Source organism: Amblyraja radiata, chromosome 13 (genome assembly GCF_010909765.2).
Source record: "Amblyraja radiata isolate CabotCenter1 chromosome 13, sAmbRad1.1.pri, whole genome shotgun sequence".
NCBI classification, from domain to species: Eukaryota; Metazoa; Chordata; class Chondrichthyes; order Rajiformes; family Rajidae; genus Amblyraja; species Amblyraja radiata.
Window position 1 is genome coordinate 42,585,683 of NC_045968.1, and position 22,449 is coordinate 42,608,131.

Here is a 22,449-nt window from a genome sequence, read left to right on the forward strand (position 1 = left end):
ATAATCCATCTAAGATTGGAAAATGATATTAAATGCATGCCCTAATTGCATAGCTACCCCTCTAGCCCTTGGAGATACAGGTAATCAGTCCCTGGAGATTTATTTGCTTTTAGTTTTATTTATTTCTCCAGAACTTACTTTGTGATATAATTTTCTTTTATTTTCTCCTTTTAGGACTGAGGCTCCCTTGTACTTTTGATTTTTTTTTCCAATTCTCTTCCTTGATTTAATAGTATTTGTGTAATTGTTCTACCAATATTTTATGCCCAATTAAAAACTTGCAGATTGCTGGTCAGCTCTCTTTCAAATAATAGCGTGTTATCTGAGATGGCTGTGTGTTTCCTGAATCGCAAAATAAATAACATCTCCAGGGGATCAAAGACAGGAAGCACCGCCCAATGAACAGCCTAACCAACATACATGCAACAACTGCTCACATTTCCTGTTTCACAGAGGGATTTGTTCGATCAAGAGTGGTTTTGGCAGCGTCCACAAGGTAAGAAAATGAAAAGTTTCTTCCATTCAAAATGATGCTGTTTGCCAGTTTCTAATCTACATTATGATTACTTCATGGCAATGGGAGGGGAAGATTAACTGGTGATTGTGGTGTTTGTGTATGTGCTTAAAGTGACCAACAATGTTTGAGTCCTGACCACCTAATTGAGGTTGGAGGGAGCGGCGTTAATTCTTGAGCAAATCCCCGCTTCTTGTCCTGAACTCGCAGGGTAGTGAAAGAAACAGGTTATACTGGAAAGGCCATCATTTGTCATTTCATCCAGTTAAAGGTACACGTACATAAAGGTGTTGCCGATGGTAAAATCAAATTAAATATGACTCTAAATTTGACTCAGCACTTTATATATTTTGAAATGGAGGCGGGAGATTGTAATATAGTCACAATATATTACAATATAGGCAGCGGGCTCTAGAGAAAAGGAATAAAGGACATTTCAGGTCAAGACCAAAGATCTTATAGCGGAGCAAGATAGGCTACTCCTGCGAAATGCAATGGGCTGACGTGTAGTACGCTATGGAGGGGATCATGGGCATTTTTCCACGCCCATTTTGGTAACCTGAGCCTATCTGACCCGACCCGACTCGCAGTGTAATCAATGTTGCGGGGCAACAGTTTGTGTGGGTTATTCATAAATCTGTCAGTTCATACGTGTCAAGAATAAAATTTGATTCTGGTAATTGTCTTTTTTAATGTTTTTTAAATCATTTCTTTTTAAATGGCTCACAAGCAGTGTTTGAGTTGATTTTGTAGTAACCGGAACCGACCCGACTCGCAGGGTGATTGACATTGCGGGGGAACTTTTTGTGCGTGATATAGGGTTAGATTCATAATTCTGTTAGTTCATAATTCTGTTAATTCTTGTTAAAGAATAAAATGTTTATAAACACACATACATGAAAATTATATAAATGTATATAATCATATAACACACAATTATATTTCTTCTGATCCAATAATGAACTTTATTTCAGACTAGACAAGGGACATTAAATAAGAAACATTGTAAATAAGAAACATTGTAAACCTCCCCGCAACTTCACACACGCTAGGCCTTATCCCCCCCCTGGCACTCCCTCGCCTGCCCCCTCACTTCAATGTCTCCCCCCCTCCTATGCCCCTCTCCCCAAAGATCTTATAGGGGGCTTCGCTATAAGATCTTTGCCTCTCCCCGGGCCCCACACTCCCTCTCCCGCTGCCCTGGGCCCCGCACTCCCTCTCCCCGGGCCCCACACTCCCTCTCCCCGCTGCCCCGGGCCCCGCACTCCCTCTCCCCGGGCCCCACACTCCCTCTCCCGCTGCCCCAGACTCCACACTCCCTCTCCCGCTGCCCCGGGCCCCACACTCCCTCTCCCCGGGCCCCACACTCCCTCTCCCCGCTGCCCCGGGCCCCACACTCCCTCTCCTCGCTGCCCCGGACCCCACACTCCCTCTCCTCGCTGCCCCGGACCCCACACACCCTCTCCTCGCTGCCCCGGGCCCCACACTCCCTCTCCCCGCTGCCCCGGGCCCCTCACTCCCTCTCCCCGCTGCCCCGGGCCCCACACTCCCTCTCCTCGCTGCCCCGGACCCCACACTCCCTCTCCTCGCTGCCCCGGACCCCACACTCCCTCTCCTCGCTGCCCCGGGCTCCACACTCCCTCTCCCGCTGCCCCGGACCCCACACTCCTTCTCCTCACTGCGGATCCAATCTTTGGCCGGAAGCAAGATGGCGGAGAAAGATGGCGGAACAAGATGGCGGGGGCTGGTTGCTAAAATGAGTCATATAATCGCCCATGAATCCGCCCATGAGCGTACTACACGTTTGCGTGAGAGTAACCCATCTTGCTTCGCTATAAGATCTTTGGTCAAGACTAGGAGTCAGGGAAGAGGGAAACTCGAGATATGAAAAGGTTCAAAACCATTCAGAGCCGGCACTGATGGCCAACAAGCCCAAAATGGTCCAGTATTGCCTGTGGAAGAGGTGATAATGAAGGGATAATTGAAGTGTAAACTAGCAGGAAGATCAGGGTGGGGGAGGGACAGAGAGAAAGAGAAAGAGAGAATGCAAGAGTTACTTGAAATTAGAGAAATCAATTTTCATAACGTGGGGTTATAATATTCTTTCTTAACATTGACTGTACCGGCGATTCTAATTTAGAAATAATCTCTGATACTAATGGGTAGTCTACACTACCTGTTGCAGAAACAAAGTTCCCTGTATTTCACTGCAGGCAATAGGTTGAATAATGTTGATAGTCGTTTTGTTTAGTTTAGTTTCAGTTTAGACGAACAGCGTCTTCGACCCACCGAATCTACACAGACCAATGATCACCCATACACTAGTTATAGTTGGTACTAGTTGGGACAATTTACAGAAGCCAATGGACCTGCAAACCTGCATGTTATTTGAATGTGGGAGGAAATCGGAGCACCTGGAGAAAACCTACATTGGTGTCGATTTTTCTATTGTCACGTGTACTGAAAAAACTTTGTTTTGTGCTCTATCCAGGCAAAACATTCCATAAACGAGTACATCAGGTAATGTTGCAGAGAGAGAGTAAACAGAGTGCCGAATATAGTGTTATAGTAAAAAGTCAGTGTAGATTTTTTTAAAGTGTAAAGGCCGCAACAAGGCAGATTGGAAGATCAGGAATTAATTCCTAGCATATGAAAGGTCCATTCAAGAGTTTTGTATGCAGGGAAGAAGCTATTCCTCAATCTGGCCATATGTGCTTTCAAGCTTTTGTATCAACTGCCAGATAGAAGAAGATAGAAGAGAGAAGGGCTGGCGTGTGAGTAGTCCTTGGTTACATTGGCGACTGACCTGAGGAGGAGTCAAATATGAATGGAGTCGATGGTGGGTGAGAGGCAGGTCGGGGGAGACTAGGCTTCATTCGCAACTCTCTCTAATGTCTAGAAACAAGGAATTGTAGATGCTGATTTAAAATAGAGACAAAGTGCTGGAGTAATTCAGTGGGTCAGGCAGCGTCTTTGGAGAACATGGAAAGGTGGTATTTCGGTTTGGGATCCTTCAGACAGGTTGTTGGGTGGAGGGGAAAGAAAGACGGAAGAGAGGCAAGATAAAGCCTGGTAGGTAATAGGTTAATACAAATGAGGAGGGTTTTTTGATAGGCAGATAGTTGGAGGAAGCCAAGACATGAAAAGACAGAGGGAGTGGGATAAAACGATTGAAGTTGCCAAATTGTGAAGCTAGTTTGAAGGATTATAGGTGAAAAGGGAGGGGGAGGGGAGAAATGGGTGCACGTCCAGATATGGTACAGGGAAGGGAGAGGATATGGGGGTTATATGGGAGGAGAAGGGAAAGGGGGGGGGTTATGTGGTTACCTAAAATTAGAGAATTCAATGTTCACATCATTGGGTTGTAAGTTACCTAAGTGGAATATGAAGTGATGTTCCTCCAGTTTGCATGTGCCCTCACTCAGGCAATGGAGGAGGCCCAGGATAAAAAAGGTCAGAATGGGAATGGGAAAGGGAGTTAAAATGGTTAGCAACCGAGAGATCCAGTGGGCCTTGGCGGACTGAGCAAAAGTGAACCTAACCTGAGAAAGGACATTCGTGCCATAGAGGGAGTACAGAGAAGGTTCACCAGACTGATTCCTGGGATGTCAGGACTTTCATATGAAGAAAGACTGGATAGACTCGGCTTGTACTCGCTAGAATTTAGAAGATTGAGGGGGGATCTTATAGAAACGTACAAAATTCTTAAGGGGTTGGACAGGCTAGATGCAGGAAGATTGTTCCCGATGTTGGGGAAGTCCAGAACAAGGGGTCACAGTTTAAGGATAAGGGGGAAATCTTTTAGGACCGAGATGAGAAAAACATTTTTCACACAGAGAGTGGTGAATCTCTGTAATTCTCTGCCACAGAATGTAGTTGAGGCCTGTTCATTGGCTATATTTAAGAGGGAGTTAGATGTGGCCCTTGTGGCTAAAGGGATCAGGAGGTATGGAGAGAAGGCAGGTACAGGATACTGAGTTGGATGTTCAGCCATGATCATATTGAATGGCGGTGCAGGCTCGAAGGGCCGAATGGCCTACTCCTGCTCCTATTTTCTATGTTTCTATGTCTATGTTTTTATGTCTATGTTTCTATGTTCTCTTTTCCAACTTTCTTCCTCCCCCCTCCGGCTGCATCTGTGTAAAGAAGGGAAGCGCAGTGGTGCAGCGGTAGTTGCTGCCTTACTGTGCCAGTTACCCAAGTTCTATCCTGATCCAGGTGCTGTCTGCATGGATTTTGTACGTTTTCCATGTGATCACGTGGGGTTTTTCAGGGAGCTCCAGTTTCCCCCATTGGCTTGCAGGTTAATTGGCTTCTGTAAATTGTCCCTAGTGTGGGTCGACGGTCGGGGGCGGCGTCATGTGGAGCTGCCGTTAGTGTCGACGCAGTGAGCGGGATGACAATGGCCGCCGTGTCCTGGTGAATGTGGAGAGAGGGACTAGGAGTTGGCGGTTGGCATAAACTGGTTTGTGACTGGATCAAATGGCAACTCAGGTAGGATTAGAGGATGACGAAGATCAAGATGATAGGGTTTTTGGTGACTGGACGTCAGTGTCCAGTCAGAGATCAGGGAGGAATCAAGGAAAAGGAGGAGTCAGGCAAAACGAGCTCAGCCAAAGCAGCAAAAGGAGTTTTGAAGGGAACAGTTCAGAAGAGGATATGAGAACGGTTCGGAAAATGGTTGAAAGGAAGGAGGTTAAAATAATACTGAAATTCAGAAAGGAAGATGAGCATGTCAATTTAAGTCCGATAGCCTTATCTAGGGAGCTAAAGAAGAAGGTAGGAGAGGTGGAAACAGCTAAGATTTTGAGAGACGGGAACTTGTTAATAATATGTAAAATGGAGGAGCAGAAAAATAAGGCTCTGAAGATTGAAAGTGTTTGCAAGAAGATGGTCAGTGAAAGAAAGACTTTGGGTGAGAGTAGAGTGACAAGGGGAGTAATAACAGGTATTCCTGTAGATGAAGACTGGGAGAAACTCAAACGGAGTATTTTTGGTGGCCAGGTGAGTGTAGCTAAGAGATTGTTAAGGACAGTGGAGGGTAAGAGGGTAGAGAGCTTGTCTGTGCTTCTGGAGTTTCAGCAGTCTGAACTACCAGAAAAAGTGAGAATCGGATGCATGAGCTTTCCAGTGAGGCCTTATATCACTCCACCGCTCCGATGTTATAAATGCCAGAGGTATGGACATATAGCAGCGGTGTGTAAGGGGAAGCAGAGGTGTCCCAAGTGTGGAGGAGAGCACAGATTTGAAGAGTGCAGAGAAAATATGCAGGATAAATGCTGCAATTGCGGAGGACCGCACAGGGTAACGTATGGGGGATGTGAAGTCAGGAAGAGGGCTGTGGAGATTCAGCAAGTGAAAACAGTAAGTAACATAAGCTACTCAGAGGCAGTGAAGAAGGTGCAAGGACAAAGGGGAAGAGTGGTTATTAATGGGAGAGAGAATCATCCGTTTTTGAGATCAGAGGAAAGTCAAGCAGTCAAAACTCACACAGAACTGACAGCTGATAAGCTTATTGTTTTCATTGCATATGTAATCAACTGTACTGATCAGGTTAAACACAAAACAGAAAAAATAAAAATCATTGTTAAGGGAGCAGAGAAGTTTTTGGGTTTAAAAGATGGGAGAGTATCAATAAAAAGCTTGAAGCAGATGGAAGGCAGGGAGATTCTGGTGATAGGTCAACTTGATTATATTACAATGGAACGCAAGGAGCATAATAGCAAATGGACAAGAGTTTAAAGGATTCATTAAAGAGTTAAATAAGAAACCAGAAGTCATATGTATTCAAGAAACCTGGCTTAAGCCTTCATTAGACTTTGTCATCAAAGGTTATGATAGTATCCGTAGAGATAGGGGGGAGGGGAGTGGAGGGGGGGGGTGTAATATTTATAAAGCAAGGAATACAGTATAGATTGTTGGTGAAAGGAACAGAATTAGAATATTTAGTGGTTGAAATTTGGACAAGAGAAGGTAAGGTTAAAATTGTTAATTTTTATAATCCGTGTAAAAGGCTTTCAATGGAGTTGATGGATGAACTTGCTGGGTATTTAGGGGGGAATGTTATATGTTGTGGAGATTTTAATGCTCATAGCACGTTGTGGGATGATTCTAATGATGAAAATGGGATGGTGATTGAGGATTTAATGGAGAATAAAAACCTTGTGTGTCTTAATGATGGAAGTGGGACACGAATCAACATCAGAACAGGGTCAGAATCAGCCAAAGACCTCACACTAGTGTCAGACTCATTGGCGGGTGTTTGTTCATGGGAAGTAATTGGAAGAACAACGGTAGGAAGTGACCACTACCCGATAGAAATAGTAGTAGGAGTGAGTTTAGAGGAGTATAATACAGAGAGAATACTGAAGTGGTCTTTTAGTGGTGCTGATTGGGAGAAGTTTAAGATTATTAGTGATCAAGAAATGGAGAAAATTGATATTTATGAAGATGTGGATAATTTAAATATTTCTGTTTGTGAAGCCATTTTAGAGGCAGCAACGAAGTCCATTAAGAAGAAAGTAGGTAAGCACAACAAGAAGAGTGTACCATGGTGGACTAAGGAGTGTGACAAAGCAATTAAGTGTCGAAATAAAGCTTTTAAAATTTTGAAAAGAAATCACAATTTTCAGAATCTTATTGAATACAAAAGGTTGCAAGCAAGTGTAAGAAGAGTAATAAAAAATGCAAAGAGGGAATTTTGGAGGACATTTTGTAACTCAGTGGGAAGGGAGACAAAAGTAGGTCAAGTTTGGGGAATGATAAGGAGAATGAAAGGAATTAAAAGAGAATACAAATATCCAATCCTAACTGACGGTGAAATTACAGCAGTAAAAGATGAAGAGAAAGCAGAGATGTTGGCAAAATCTTTTGCTAAAATTCACAGTTCAGACAATGTTAGTGAAGAAGGAAGAAAAGGAAAAGAAAATACCATAGCAGAGAATATACAGTTAATACGACATGAGGAAGACACTAACGATGTTCTTAACAAACCATTCACAAAGACAGAATTCAACTGAGCTCTTAGGAAAACCAAGATGTCAGCAGCAGGTAAAGATCAGATTTGTTACACCATGTTAAACCATCTCAGTGAAACATCCAAGGATTTTTTGTTAGAATTTTATAATAAAGTGCGGGAGGGTGGGAAATTACCGCAAAGCTGGAAGGAGGCAGTAGTAATCCCAATAGGAGCCAGGTAAAGATCTGACAAACCCAGGGAATTATAGGCCTATTGCGTTAACATCCAACATATGTAAAGTAATGGAAAAATGGTAAATGAAAGGTTAACATATTATGTAGAAAATAAAGGATATTTATCCAATTACCAGAGTGGTTTTAGGAAGGGGAGAAACACCATGGATCCAGCTATATGTTTAGAACATGAAATTAGGAGAGCACAAATTAACAGAGAAAGTGTAGTAGCTGTATTTTTTGATATTGAGAAAGCATATGATATGATGTGGGGAGAGGGTTATTAGTGAAACTAGGTAAATTGGGGATTAAAGGTCGTATATTTAAATGGATTAAGGATTTTTTATTTGGGAGGTCAATACAAGTACGAGTTGGAAATCAATACTCAGGAACATTAGATATTGAAAATGGAACACCTCAAGGGAGCATAATAAGTCCTTTACTATTTTTAGTAATGATAAATGATGTATATGAAGAAATTGTAAATGAAATGGGAGTTTCACTGTTTGCGGATGATGGGGCAATCTGGAAAAGGGGGAGAAATGTGAAGTTTATTGTGCAGAAACTACAGAGGGCTATAATAAAGGTACAAGAGTGGTCATATAAATGGGGATTCAAATTTTCTGTGGAAAAAACAAAGATAATGTTTTTACTAGGAAGAAAATTGGTAGTGAGGTAAAACTAAAATTATATAACCAGGAATTGGAGAGAGTAAAATACTATAAATGTTTAGGTTTATGGTTTGATGAGAGGATTACATGGATGGTTCATATTCAAAAAGTAGTGGACAAATGTAAGAAGATACTTAATATAATGAGATGTTTAGTTGGATGTGATTAGGGGGCAGATAGAACAGCTTTGAAGGCTATATACACTGGGTTAATTAGATCTGTGTTAGATTATGGGTGTGTGGTGTATGGGTCCGCATCAAGTACTTCTCTTAAGAACATAGACAACATTCAATATCAGGCATTGAGAATATGTACAGGTGCAATAAAAACAACTCCAACAGCAGCATTACAGGTTGAAATGGGGGAGATGCCTCTAGAGATGAGAAGGATACAGCTTTCATTGAATTACTGGATTAACCTACAGGGCCACAGTCAAGAACACCCAGCACAAGTTACTGTCAAACCATGCTGGGAAAAGGAGAGAAGGGAAACAAAAAGTTTTGGATGGACAGTGACCCAGAGAGCATTACAAATCAGCATAGCACAATTAAATGTGGTTCCAACGGTTCCATTACCTTCAATTCCACTTTGGATACTTCCAGATGCAACAGTAGACTTTACAATATTAGAACAGAAAAACAAGGATAAACAATGTATGTATAATTCATTCATCATACAGGAATACATTGACAGATATTACAGCTTTGTCCAAATTTATACAGATGCATCAAAAGATTCAGTAGATAAAGTAGGAGTAGCATTTATTGTACCAGAATTTCACATCAAAGTAGGGAAGAGTATCAATAATGAGGTCTCAGTATACACAGGTGAAATGATTGCAATATTATTAGCAGTACAGTGGGTCGGGGATACCAGGCCTTTAAGGAAAGTTATTTGTTCAGATTCAAGTTTAGCAATAAAGAGTTTACAGCACAGCCATTCAGACAGTAGACCAGACATTTTGATTGAAATACAACAAACACTATTCAGAATTCAAATGATGGGGCTTACAGTCATATTTTTATGGGTACCAGCACACATTGGCATTAGAGGAAACGAAATGGCAGATAAGGTAGCAAAAGAGGTAACAAAAAGAAGTAAGATTGATTTAAGTATTAACATAGGTAAAACTGAAATCAAAGACATTATTAAGCAAAGACTGAAGGAAAGATGGCAAAAACAATGGGAGGAAGAGCGGAAAGGACGGTGGTTCTACAGAGTCCAGAGGAAAGTGGGAGAAATGAGATGTGCAGGAAAAAACAGAAAAGAGGAGACAGTAATTTCAAGAATCAGATTTGGACACACTGGTCTGAACAGTACACTTTTTTATAATAGGCAAGCATAATACAGGCAGATGTGAATACTGTGGGCAAGAAGAGACAATAGAGCATGTCATTATACATTGTGAGAGGTATGAGGAAGAAAGAAGACAAATGAGTGAACGATTCAGAAAAGAAAAAGTACAATTTGATTTAATAGATATTTTACAAAATAATTCATATAAGTGCTATCAAATCCTATTGCTTTTTCTCAGGGTAACCAATTTGTTCGGAAAGATATAGGTTATTAGTATATAAGTTATAATGTTATTTGATCCACACTCCATGCTAGTTGGTGGCGGTAATGCACTAAAAAGTTGTTTGCCAACCGCCAAAAAAAAACTACATAGAAGATAGAAGTCCCTAGTGTGCAGGATAGAACAAGTGCATGGGTGATTGCTGACTGGTGCAGACTTGATGGGCCATAGGGCCTGTTTCCATGCTGTATCTCTAAACAAAACTAAAATCGAGAGTCAAGAGGCAAGAGTCCATGATGTTTAATTGTCATATCCACGGAAACGGAACAAAGGATTTCCGACTTACAGCAGCATAACAGGTCTGCAAACATAGTACTTAATAGATAACTTAATAAAACAAACAAAGAAAAAGAATTTCAATTAAAAAAACAAACGTTAGTGCAAGACAAAACAAAAGCCTGACAAACTGGAGAAGAAGGGTCTTTATTCAAACATGTTATCTTGGTTTTTCCTTCAGCATTTACTTCCCGAATTGCTGAGTGTTTCCTGCAATTCTGTTTTAACTTAGGACTTGTAGTTTTATTTTGATTTGATTTCCTTTCATTTTATTTTATTCTGACCCTTTTGCTCAACATGCATTTTTGCTCTCTCATTGCAAGTATTTTCTTGCAGGCAAAATTTGCAGTAGGAATTCAGCTGACAGTTTTGCATCATTTCACAATATGTAGGCAATCAGTGAAAAGCAGCTCAACAATAGATCAATGCAGGCCCGTACGAAGCTTTTCAAAAAGGGGGGTGGCATGAGGGGGGGTGCGGGCGGGCCTGAACGGTGGGGTTGAGCGGGGGGGGGGGGGGGGTTGCGGGCGGGGCTGAGCGGGGGGTGCGGGCAGGCCTGAACGGCGGTGGGGGGTGGCAGCGCGATTTTTTATTACTCTAGGGAGAAAAAAGGGGGTTGCGTTCGCACCCTCCGCACCCCCCCTTCGGACGACCATGCAAGGTCCACAAAAATGCTGGAGAAACTCAGCGGGTGCAGCAGCATCTATGGAGGGAAGGAAATAGGCAACGTTTCGGGCCGAAACCCTTCCTCAGACGTTTCAGCCCGAAAAGTTGCCTATTTCCTTCGCTCCATAGATGCTGCTGCACCCGCTGAGTTTCTCCAGCATTTTTGTGTATCTTCGATTTTCCAGCATCTGCAGTTCCTTCTTAAACACAATAGATCAAGGTCTTTGTTCAAAAACATACCATTGGGTGATGCAAAGTAAGTTGTGTCTTGAATGATTGATTGAAAGATACAGCATGGAAACAGGCCCTCTGACACATCAAATTCACGCCCACCATACTGTTAATCATTTACAGTAGTTTAATGTTACCCCACTAGGTTAAAGTGTATTATGATCACATAAAGCACAGTGAATAGCTTAGTTTAGAATATTATCCAGTCAAATCAGGCAAATATGATCAAGCCTAACTCAAAATACAATAGGTAGAACAAAAGGGAAGATACAGAGTGCATAATATAGTTGTCAGCATTGTAGCGCACTAATTCCAGTTCCAAGTCCAATGTTGGCAATAGGGCAGAGGTGAATCAGACAGTGCCCTAGCTTCTGCAAGTTCCTTTCTGAAGCCTAATAACAGAGGGGAAGAAGCTTTTCCTGAGTCTGGTGGTATGTACTTTCAAGCTTCTATATCTTCTGCCCAGGGGGAGGTGGGAGAAGAAGGCATGACCGGGGTGGGACAAGTCTTTGATTATGTTGGCTGCATTTTCGAGGCAGCTTGAAGTGTAGATGGAGTCAATGTTGGGAGATCTTGTCTGTGTGATGGCCTGGGCTACATCCACAACTCTACAATTGCTCAGGGTCTTGAGAAGAGTTGCTCCCAAACTAAGCTGTGTTGCCACCCAGCAGAATGCTTTCTGTGATGCATAATGCCCCTGTCCCACTTAGGAAACGTGAACGGAAACCTCTGGTGACCTTGCGCCCCACCCAAGGTTTCCATGAGTCACCAGAGGTTTTGGTCGCTTGCCTGGAAAGCCTCGACTGAAACGTGAGCTGCATCTACTGACCAAAGGTCCTACAGGATCTTTGCTGCCGATCACACACACACACACACACACACACACACACACACACACACACACACACACACACACACACACACACACACACACACACACACACATCGTGAAGGTGGGGGCCAGGGACAGCGGAGGAGCGCTGTCTGCCCGATGAAGAGGAAGGTAAACGGCTGCCACAGAGCACGGTAAGTCCTTTAGAGAGCGCAGGAGGGAGGGAGAGAAGGACAGAGAAAGGGAAGAGAAAGGGAAGAGAAAGGGGGGAGAAGGGGAGAGAAGGGGAGAAGGGGGGAGAAGGAGTGGAGACAGTTTTAAGAAGTTTAATAAAGTTAGCGGGCATTTTACCTTCCGGCGGATCTTCTAGGTCCTGAAAACCAAAGGTCGGTAGGATCTTTGCTGAATTAGATCTGTGTTAGATTATGGTTGTGTGGTGTATGGGTCCGCATCAAGTACTTCTCTTAAGAACATAGACAACATTCAATATCAGGCATTGAGAATATGTACAGGTGCAATAAAAACAACTCCAACAGCAGCATTACAGGTTGAAATGGGGGAGATGCCTCTAGAGATGAGAAGGATACAGCTTTCATTGAATTACTGGATTAACCTACAGGGCCACAGTCAAGAACACCCAGCACAAATTACTGTCAAACCATGCTGGGAAAAGGAGAGAAGGGAAACAAAAATGTTTGGATGGACAGTGACCCAGAGAGCAGTACAAATCGGCATAGCACAATTAAATGTGGTTCCAACGGTTCCATTACCTTCAATTCCACCTTGGATACTTCCAGATGCAACAGTAGACTTTACAATATTAGAACAGAAAAACAAGGATAAACAATGTATGTATAATTCATTCATCATACAGGAATACATTGACAGATACTACAGCTTTGTCCAAATTTATACAGATGCATCAAAAGATTCAGTAGATAAAGTAGGAGTAGCATTTATTGTACCAGAATTTCACATCAAAGTAGGGAAGAGGATCAATAATGAGGTCTCAGTATACACAGGTGAAATGATTGCAATATTGTTAGCGGTACAGTGGGTCGAGGATACCAGGCCTTTAAGGACAGTTATTTGTTCAGATTCAAGTTTAGCAATAAAGAGTTTACAGCACAGCCATTCAGACAGTAGACCAGACATTTTGATTGAAATACAACAAACACTATTCAGAATTCAAATGATGGGGCTTACAGTCATATTTTTATGGGTACCAGCACACATTGGCATTAGAGGAAACGAAATGGCAGATAAGGTAGCAAAAGAGGTAACAAAAAGAAGTAAGATTGATTTAAGTATTAACATAGGTAAAACTGAAATCAAAGACATTATTAAGCAAAGACTGAAGGAAAGATGGCAAAAGCAATGGGAGGAAGAGCGGAAAGGACGGTGGTTCTACAGAGTCCAGAGGAAAGTGGGAGAAATGAGATGTGCAGGAAAAAACAGAAAAGAGGAGACAGTAATTTCAAGAATCAGATTTGGACACACTGGTCTGAACAGTACACTTTTTTATAATAGGCAAGCATAATACAGGCAGATGTGAATACTGTGGGCAAGAAGAGACAATAGAGCATGTCATTATACATTGTGAGAGGTATGAGGAAGAAAGAAGACAAATGAGTGAACGATTCAGAAAAGAAAAAGTACAATTTGATTTAATAGATATTTTACAAAATAATTCATATAAGTGCTATCAAATCCTATTGCTTTTTCTCAGGGTAACCAATTTGTTCGGAAAGATATAGGTTATTAGTATATAAGTTATAATGTTATTTGATCCACACTCCATGCTAGTTGGTGGCGGTAATGCACTAAAACGTTGTTTGCCAACCGCCAAAAAAAAACTACATAGACGATAGAAGTCCCTAGTGTGCAGGATAGAACAAGTGCATGGGTGATTGCTGTCTGGTGCAGACTTGATGGGCCATAGGGCCTGTTTCCATGCTGTATCTCTAAACAAAACTAAAATCGAGAGTCAAGAGGCAAGAGTCCATGATGTTTAATTGTCATATCCACGGAAACGGAACAAAGGATTTCCGACTTACAGCAGCATAACAGGTCTGCAAACATAGTACTTAATAGATAACTTAATAAAACAAACAAAGAAAAAGAATTTCAATTAAAACAAACAAACGTTAGTGCAAGACAAAACAAAAGCCTGACAAACTGGAGAAGAAGGGTCTTTATTCAAACATGTTATCTTGGTTTTTCCTTCAGCATTTACTTCCCGAATTGCTGAGTGTTTCCTGCAATTCTGTTTTAACTTAGGACTTGTAGTTTTATTTTGATTTGATTTCCTTTCATTTTATTTTATTCTGACCCTTTTGCTCAACATGCATTTTTGCTCTCTCATTGCAAGTATTTTCTTGCAGGCAAAATTTGCAGTAGGAATTCAGCTGACAGTTTTGCATCATTTCACAATATGTAGGCAATCAGTGAAAAGCAGCTCAACAATAGATCAATGCAGACCCGTACGAAGCTTTTCAAAAAGGGGGGTGGCATGAGGGGGGGTGCGGGCGGGCCTGAACGGCGGGGCTGAGCGGGGGGGGGGGTGCGGGCGGGGCTGAGCGGGGGGTGCGGGGGGTGCGGGCGGGCCTGAACGGCGGTGGGGGGTGGCAGCGCGATTTTTTTATTACTCTAGGGAGAAAAAAGGGGGGTGCGTTCGCACCCTCCGCACCCCCCCCTTCGGACGGCCATGCAAGGTCCACAAAAATGCTGGAGAAACTCAGCGGGTGCAGCAGCATCTATGGAGCGAAGGAAATAGGCAATGTTTCGGGCCGAAACCCTTCCTCAGACGTTTCAGCCCGAAAATTTGCCTATTTCCTTCGCTCCATAGATGCTGCTGCACCCGCTGAGTTTCTCCAACATTTTTGTGTATCTTCGATTTTCCAGCATCTGCAGTTCCTTCTTAAACACAATAGATCAAGGTTTTTGTTCAAAAACATACCATTGGGTGATGCAAAGTAAGTTGTGTCTTGAATGATTGATTGAAAGATACAGCATGGAAACAGGCCCTCTGACACATCGAGTTCACGCCCACCATACTGTTAATCATTTACAGTAGTTTAATGTTACCCCACTAGGTTAAAGTGTATTATGATCACATAAAGCACAGTGAATAGCTTAGTTTAGAATATTATCCAGTCAAATCAGGCAAATATGATCAAGCCTAACTCAAAATACAATAGGTAGAACAAAAGGGAAGATACAGAGTGCATAATATAGTTGTCAGCATTGTAGCGCACTAATTCCAGTTCCAAGTCCAATGTTGGCAATAGGGAAGAGGTGAATCAGACAGTGCCCTAGCTTCTGCAAGTTCCTTTCTGAAGCCTAATAACAGAGGGGAAGAAGCTTTTCCTGAGTCTGGTGGTATGTACTTTCAAGCTTCTATATCTTCTGCCCAGGGGGAGGTGGGAGAAGAAGGCATGACCGGGGTGGGACAAGTCTTTGATTATATTGGCTGCATTTTCGAGGCAGCTTGAAGTGTAGATGGAGTCAATGTTGGGAGATCTTGTCTGTGTGATGGCCTGGGCTACATCCACAACTCTACAATTGCTCAGGGTCTTGAGAGGAGTTGCTCCCAAACTAAGCTGTGTTGCCACCCAGCAGTATGCTTTCTGTGATGCATAATGCCCCTGTCCCACTTAGGAAACGTGAACGGAAACCTCTGGTGACCTTGCGCCCCACCCAAGGTTTCCATGAGTCACCAGAGGTTTTGGCCGCTTGCCTGGAAAGCCTCGACTGAAGCGTGAGCTGCATCTACTGACCAAAGGTCCTACAGGATCTTTGCTGCCGACCACACACACACACACAGACACACACACACACACACACACACACACACACACACACACACACACACACACACATCGTGAAGGTGGGGGCCAGGGACAGCGGAGGAGCGCTGTCTGCCCGATGAAGAGGAAGGTAAACGGCTGCCACAGAGCATGGTAAGTCCTTTAGAGAGCGCAGGAGGGAGGGAGAGAAGGACAGAGAAAGGGAAGAGAAGGGGGAGAAGGGGAGAGAAGGGGAGAGAAGGGGAGGGGGGGGGAGAAGGAGTGGAGACAGTTTTAAGAAGTTTAATAAAGTTAGCGGGCATTTTACCTACCGGCGGATCTTCTAGGTCCTGAAAACCAAAGGTCGGTAGGATCTTTGCTGAAAACTCCAATGAGCCAATCAAAATGGCCGGTCAGCGAAGGGGATTGCCTTCGACTGCCTGTAAGTAAATAGCAACCCCACTCCACTGGCTTCGACCAAACGGCAACCTATTTTTAGTCGAGGCCGGATTAGTTTTTTTTTAAATAATCGCAGGAACATAGAAGAAGTCTCGACTACGCGGAAACCATTTTCCACCATTAGAGAGAGTGACCGGAACCTCCGCGAACCTCACGGAAACCTTGGGTGGGGCGCAAGGTCTCCAGAGGTTTCCGTTGAGGTTTCCTAAGTGGGACAGGGGCTTTAGTCAGAGTTTGTAAACGTATTTAGACTCGTGCCAAATTTCCTCAGTCTGCCTGAGGAAGTAGAGGTGTTGGTGTGCATTCTTGGACTACACATCCGTGTAGTAGGGCCACGCCAAATCGTTCGTAATATTTACACCCAGGAACCTGAAGCTCTCAACCATTTCCATTTTTACGCCATTGAGTCTGATTGGTATATATACTTCACCAAGCTTCCTGAAGTCAATAACTAGCTGACATTGAGGGGGATAGATAAAAATGCTGGAGAAACTCAGCGGGTGAGGCAGCATCTATGGAGCGAAGGAATAGGTGACGTTTCGGGTCGAGACCCTTCTTCAGTCTGAAGTTCTTTCTTCTTCAGTTCTTCTCCAGCATTTTTATCTACCTTCGATTTTTCCAGCATCTGCAGTTCCTTCTTTGACGTTGAGGGGGAGGTAATTGTTGTGACACCATGTTACTTAGTTCTATATCTCCTTTCTGTACTCCGTCTCCTTATTGTTACAGATCCAGCCCACCACAGTGGTGTCATCTGCAAACTTGTAGATGGAGTTTGAGCCAAATTTTGATGGAAAGTCATAAGTGTATAAGGAGCATACGAGGGGACTGAGGACAAATCCTTGTGGGTCACTGGTCTTATGAATTATTGTGGATGATGTACTTTCATCAAGCCTCACTGATTGTGGGATGTGACGCAAAACGTCAAGGATCCAGTTGCAGAGACGGGTGTTGTATTCTAGGTCTAGGAGTTTGGAAATTAGTATGAATGGGATTAAGATATTGAAGGCAGAGGTCCACTTGATAAATAAGAGTCTAAAATAGTCTCTAACACAGACGTAAGTAGGTGTCCTTTTTATCCAGGCATTTTAGAGAATAGTTTAGGGCCATGGAGATAGTAACTGCTGTTGTGATGGTAAGCAAACTGCTGTGGATAAAGTCTGGCTGGGAGACATGGGTTAAGTGCACCATCATCAGTCTCTCAAAGCACTTCATGGTGGTGGATGTCAGAGTCACTGGACAGTAGTCATTACGGCAAGCCAACTGACTTGCATTTGGCACCAAGGTGGCAATGGTCTTCTTAAAGCAGATGGGGACGTCAGAATGGAGTAGTGAGGGGTTGAAGCTGTCTGTGAATACCTCTGCCAGCTGGACTGTGCAGGTCCCGAAGACACGGCCAGGGACTCCATCCCGGCCAGTTGCTTTCCATGGTTGCACCCTCAGAAAGGTTGATTTTACTTCTGCCACAGTAACGTTGGTACAGGTGCACCCGAGCATGCCAGGGGGAGTAACATTCCTCCATCGACCTTCTGTTCAAAGTGGGTATAGAATGGGAGGGAACCGTTATTGCACAATAGGGTAAATTTACTGGGGCCATTTAATTTAAAACCTGCATGAGAACATGCAAACTCCATGTAGACAGCACCCAAGGTCAGAATCAAACCCAGGTCTTTTGCGCAGTGAGGCAGCCGCTTCACAAGCTACACCACAGTGTGGCCCAATTTGATGTTGAGGGAAAATATATGGTTGTTTTCTCCAGATAGAACTAGGCAATATTATCACTAAGTAATAAATCAGTCAATTAGGATCACGATTGATTATTTCTTTACATAGGGCTGTGAATACCTAGTCCAAAGAACTAGTATTGCTTAGATGTTGAGTGTATTTAGCACTGAGATCAATAGACGTTGGGATACTAAGGATATGTAGGCAGAATGACAAGGTGGACTCAAGTACAAGCTCACTGGTTTACAAAAAAGACACAAAGTGCTGGAGTAACTTAATGGGTCAGGCCGTATCTCTGAAGATGGCGCTTTGGGTCGGGACCCTTCTTTTGATTGATTGTGGCGGGGGAGGGGGGGGGGGTTGAGGGGGGAAGAATGGTGGAAGAGAAGAGGGCCAGGTCAAAGCCTGGCAAGTAATAAGTGAGGGAGTTTTTGATAGGCGGATAGTCAGACAAAGGCCAGGGATGGGAGGCGGGAGACAAAAGGATTGACAAATTGCGAATTGTGAAGGTAGAGGAAGGAGTGTAGGTGGAAGGGTAGGGGCAGGGGAGCAATAGGTATTAGACCAGGTGGGAAACATGGGGGAGAGGTGGTGAAGAAAGAAAGGGGAGGGGGGGGGGGGGAGAAGGGGGAGGGGTGGTTTTGTAGTTGCCTAAAATTGGAGAATCCAATGTTCATACCATCTGGTTGCAAGCTACCCAAGCAGAACATGGGATGCTGCTCCTGCAGTGTGAGTGTGGCTTCACTCTTACAATTTAAGAGGCCTGGGACAGAAAGGACAGTGTGTGAATGGGAAGAGGAGTTAAAATGGTTGAAGGCGATACCATGCTCACTAAAGAAAGAGGATATCTTGGATACTGGCAAGCCTCATCTTGTCTTGTTTATTATTATTGCCACCTGATAAAATGAAAAATCTTGTTTACTACCCAACTAGATAAATCATACCATACATGAATACATCAGGTAGTGCAATAGAGAAAATAAACAGATTTTATTGTAAACAGAGATCCATCTAATGTTGGAGCAAACTTGAAAAGCCGCATGCCTTATCGCTGAAGAAGGTTTCTGACCCGAAACATCGGCTGTCCATTCACTCCAGGAATGCTGCTTGACTCGTTGAGTTCCAGCAGTGTTTCACTCAAGATTTCAACATCTGCAATTTCGGAATTAGATAGACACAAAAATCTGGAGTAACTCAGCGGGTCAGGCAACATCTCCAGAGAAAAGGAATAGATCCTTCTTCAGACTGAGAGAGGGAAGAGGAAACTAGAGATATGAAAAGGTTCAGAACAAATCAGACCCGGCACCGATGACCAAGGAAAAGTGGTGCCCACAACAATCCATAGTTTGCTTTGGAACATGTGATAAAGAAGGGCTATATGGATGCGATTACTTCATCACCTTTTCTTTTTATGCAGAGATGCTGCCTGACCCGCTCAGTTACTCCAGTATTTTGTGTCTATCTTCGGTGTAAACCAGCACCTGCAGTTCCTTCCTGCACATAGTTTATCCCTAGGTACACAAAAATGCTGGAGAAACTCAGCAGGTGCAGCAGCATCTATGGAGCGAAGGAAATAGGTAACGCTTTGGGCCGAAACCCTTCTTCAGACTGATAGGGGGTGGCGGGGAGAAGGAAGGAAAAAGGAGGAGGAGGAGCCCGAGGGCTGGGGGATGGGAGGAGACAGCCCGAGGGCTGAGGAAGGGGAGGAGACAGCAAGGGCTAACAAAATTGGGAGAATTCAATGTTCATGCCCGCAGGATGCAGACTCCCCAAGCGGAATATGAGGTGCTGTTCCTCCAATTTCCGGTGTTGCTCACTCTGGGAATGGAGGAGACCCAGGACAGAGAGGTCGGATTGGGAATGGGAGGGGGAGTTGAAGTGCTGAGCCAGGTAGGTTCTTGCAGACCGAGCAGAGGTGAAACGATCGCCCAACCTCCGCTTAGTCTCACCGATGTAGATCAGCTGACATCTAGAGCAGCGGATGCAGTAGATGAGGTTGGAGGAGATACAGGTGAACCTCTGTCGTACCTGGAACGACTGCTTGGGTCCTTGAATGGAGTCGAGGGGGGAGGTGAAGGGACAGGTGTTGCATTTCTTGCGGTTGCAACGGAAAGTGCCCGGGGACGGGGTGGTACGGGAGGGAAGGGAAGAATTGACAAGGGAGTTGCGGAGGGAGCGATCTTTGCGGAAGGCAGACAAGGGGGGAGATGGGAAGATGTGGCGAGTGGTGGGGTCATGTTGGAGGTGGCGAAAATGACGGAGGATTATTTGTTGTATGTGACGGCTGGTGCGGTGAAAGCTGAGGACTAGGGGGACTCTGCCCTTGTTGTGAGTGCGGGGATGGGGAGAGAGAGCAGTGTTGCGGGGTATGGAAGAGACCCTGGTGCGAGCCTCATCTATGGTGGAGGAGGGGCATCCCCGTTCCCTGAAGAATGAGGACATTTCAGATGCCCTGGTGTGGAACGCCTCATCCTGGGAGCAGATGCGGCGTAGGCGGAGGAATTGGGAGTAGGGGATGGAGTCCTTGCAGGAAGCAGGGTGGGAAGAAGTGTAGTCCAGATAGCCATGGGAGTCAGTGGGTTTATAGTGAATGTCGGTCAGAAGTCTATCACCTGAGATGGAGATAATGAGGTCAAGGAATAGTAGGGAAGTGTCGGAAATAGTCCAGGTGTATTTGAGTGCCGGATGGAAGTTGGTGGTGAAGTGAATGAAGTCAGTCAGTTGTGTGTGGGTGCAGGAGGTGGCCCCAAAGCAGTCGTTGATGTAACGGAGGTAGAGGTCGGGGATGGGGCCCTGGTACGTATTGAACAAGGATTGTTCGACGTGCCCGACAAAGAGGCAGGCGTAGCTGGGGCCTATGTGTGTGCCCATAGCTACGCCTTGTATTTGCATAGTTTATCCCTGTTTATTTGTTCTTATAACCATATAACCATATAACAATTACAGCACGGAAACAGGCCATCTCGGCCCTACAAGTCCGTGCCGAACAACTTTTTTCCCTTAGTCCCACCTGCCTGCACTCATACCATAACCCTCCATTCCCTTCTCATCCATATGCCTATCCAATTTATTTTTAAATGATACCAACGAACCTGCCTCCACCACTTCCACTGGAAGCTCATTCCACACCGCTACCACTCTCTCAGTAAAGAAGTTCCCCCTCATGTTACCCCTAAACTTCTGTCCCTTAATTCTTATGTTCTTCAGCAGTTTTAGATGTTCACAGAAATAACACCATTTGGCTGCAGCAAAAGTTGGATCATTCTCTTAATCAGACCCTTCTGTAGCAGTCCTGATTGTTTAACTTATTTACTCAATAAAGTGATTAAATGGCAGTTAATGTCACAAAAATAAATGAATACCACAAAGTGAGAAGCAAGTCAATTTGTTTATTCATTTCACAATACTACAGGATTAAAAACATGTGGAAAATTTAGTCTTTATCGCTGGCTGTATTCATACTGTGATCGCCCTTTTTATTGCATCAGTGGGTTTTGTCATATGACTGTCACTGAATATTTATGGTGCTTTTGCTTTTAAGAGCAGCCCATTTTGTGTTGGTCCAGATCCATTGTACCAGTGTGAAATTTATAACAATTGGAAGGAAATAGTCAAATATTGCAAAGGAATACCTGATTACAAGCAAATCGAGCAGGTATTGCAAGGGGTTTATAATAGACACAAACATATCTACACTAGGATATGTGAATCCAAAGATATCCACACCTCCAGAGAGAGGAAAAAAATGCTGGAGTAACTCAGCGGGTCAAGCAGCATATCTGGCGAAAAGGAACAGGTAATATTTCGGGTCGAGACCCTTCTTCAGACTGAAAGCCAGGGGAGAGGGAAACTGGAGGTATGAGGAGGTACAAAGAACAAAAGAACGAAAACCAAGAAAAGAACAACCAATGCTACAAAGATGATCACAATGGTCCACAGTGGTTGGCTGTGGAAGAGGTGATAACAAGGGGGTACAAACAGTGAAACTAAGCAGGACGACAGTGAAACTAGTAGGACGACTAGGGTGGGGGAGGGACAGAGAGAGAGGGAATGCAAGAGTTATTTAAATTGAAAGAAATCAATATCATACTGCTGGGTTAGAAGCTGCCCAAGTTTACACCTCTAGCAGTTTAGGAATAAATGCCTAGAAATTGGCTTGTTTTGCTGTCATTTTTCATATGCAAACTGCACTGCATTCACACTCACCTTATGTAAAGCACCTCAGCAATTGTTTCTGTGTGAAATTGAACTGGGCACTCCCATGTATTATGCATATTACTGTGCAGCAGATGTACACAATATCCCAGCACTATTCATACAACAGCCATTTTAATCTTACCGGATTTAATCGGCATTAAGTTAGGGTGCAACCTACAAATTTCTTAGGTTACAGTGCAACCAGAAACACATTGAGTGAAATCCTGTTGCTTTTACCACTCTTTAAGATGTTCTACTGACATTGGGAGAATGATCCAGAGGACATAGGTTTAAGGTGGAGGGGAAAAGATTTAATAGGAATCTGA

General features: G+C 43.8%; 1 protein-coding gene across 2 annotated transcripts in view; it reads left to right on the forward strand.

Annotated features, from left to right (window-relative positions):
- Positions 1-354: 354 nt before the first annotated feature.
- Positions 355-22,449, forward strand: part of LOC116979939 (phospholipid scramblase 1-like) — a 69,331-nt gene continuing 47,236 nt past the window's right edge. For both annotated transcript variants that reach the window (XM_033031889.1, XM_033031892.1), the window contains exon 1: positions 355-496. The gene's annotated coding sequence lies outside the window, so the exon portion shown is untranslated. The remainder of the gene's footprint in view (positions 497-22,449) is intronic.